Source organism: Austrofundulus limnaeus, unplaced genomic scaffold, assembly GCF_001266775.1.
Source record: "Austrofundulus limnaeus strain Quisiro unplaced genomic scaffold, Austrofundulus_limnaeus-1.0 Scaffold154, whole genome shotgun sequence".
NCBI lineage: Eukaryota > Metazoa > Chordata > Actinopteri > Cyprinodontiformes > Rivulidae > Austrofundulus > Austrofundulus limnaeus.
In genome coordinates this window covers 426,884-428,853 of record NW_013952556.1, presented here as the reverse complement: position 1 = coordinate 428,853, position 1,970 = coordinate 426,884, and positions in this window count along the sequence as shown.

The window sequence follows — 1,970 nt, the reverse complement described above, 5'->3', positions numbered from 1 at the left end:
ATGTTTCAAGTGGTAAGATTATGAGCTTTAATAAGTAAGATTGTCCCAGCTACAATGACAGACAACAAATATTACATTTATAGTATTACAACTAAAACCGTTTTTGACGCCGCCACCGCAGTTTGTCCTTCATGAGCCTTCGCAGACAAGATGGCGGTGAGAGATGGCGGCTGGCTGTAGTGGTGACCCGCGACCATGGAGATATAAACAGCTTTTTATAAGGTAAAAATAATAAAAYAAGGTCTTTGTCTGCAATGATTAGACATATTTTTTTTATTATTGTCATTAGTGATTATCTCAATTTCGGCTAAAATAACTGACAAAATCCAATACACTGTGCCTTTAATAATTTGGTAAATGTTCCATTTATTTACATAGACTAATGCATATACTGCTGCCAATCTACAGGGGTGCTTATTTTGTGATTGCTAGTTTCAGACCAAGCATCAGTTTGGGTACTTGCTGATCCCGAGAATCGATGCAGTGTAGTCAATGAGGCCTTTTAGTTTTTGCCCTCATTGCTAAAGTGTAAAAGATAATGAAGTAAGATTGAGAGTGGCATCAGAGTAATGTACTGAGGTGATTTTTTTAAAAGTTCAAATAATTGAGGCTGGTATTGGCCCAATGTTGATATCACTATTGATATTAGGTCTCTACTAATTACAAGAACTACATATAGCTCTAAGAGCTATCAGTAGCTACATTATAGGATTCTTTTTCATTATCCACTTTATTTCCTTCTCAATACCATCTCAATTATTTTTCTTTTGATTTGTCAGATTTTCCAGTGTAATTCTTATTTCTAAATTCATTATACAAGGAAAACAGCTTGTATATAAGGATTTCGTCCAAGTGCTTCACTTCTGAAGTGTTTATGTTTTCAGCACATTTGAAGGCATAACATTGTCAGAAGAGGCATGCTGATTGATTCTGAATTTGTTCCATAATTGTCCTGTTCTCTCTCATTACTGCTACGCTCTGCTGTCCACACCTTGTAGAATGCACAAGAAGAGGCAGCAAGGCGTGTGTTCATCCACATCTTGCGTGGCGTCCAGAGATCATTTGAAGAGCCAAAGGTTTAACGTTTCCATCTCTAATTGATGGGACTCAGATTTGCCACTGCTTTGCAGAAATGAAGGCAAGAAAGGGAGAGTTAAAGTAAAAAAAAATAATAAAAAATTGAAGCAAACAAGAAAATAGGAGAGTGATAAGAAGTCTGCTTCCATCTCATTTCTTTGTGCTTTGCATGACAGCTCTTTGTGGATGAGGAACACGTTAGCTTGGAGCCACTGCTCTGATGTTGGAGCGCTTATGAAACATTTAATTGCACCATCATTCAGTGGAGAAAGGAAGCAATGGCTCGCGCCGYTGCGTCGGCACGTCTTCTCAAGCCGCGAAAGCCCATCAGTGATCCCGTTCGGCGTGCCAAGTGGGCCAGGCAGGGCATTTTTCGAAAYGGGTCATTAGCCTGTAATATTATTAGAAACACTTTAGGCTACCATCTCATTTATCTGTGGCGTGATCACATGAGGAAATTTGTTATAAGGTCGGGAGCACAAGTGTGACTTGTGACTCTGTCCTGGAGCTTGTTGATCTCTCACTGTTCCTTCTTATCGCAGACTTTCGGGTCGCACTCAGCCTCGTGTCAGGTTTCCACCGTGTCTCCAAGACACAAGATCAATCCCAGATTACAGCTGYATGAACTGGCTTTGTTCTCCGAAGGCAAGTGAAATAACATTCAATTCAGTGAATCTAGAGAGAAGGAGTTTGTTGTTTTAAAGATGAGATTCTGTGTGCCGGGTTTTCTAATTTGATTTCAGCTGCACTGGCAATGCTTTAAGGTCATTCGTGGATTTACTCATATAACCTGTGTGAGTCGCTGACTTCTTSGTTTCTCTGCTTGAAGGGTACCAAAACAAAAAAGGTGCAAAATGTGGTGTAGAATATATAAAATTGATCAATTTCTCTAA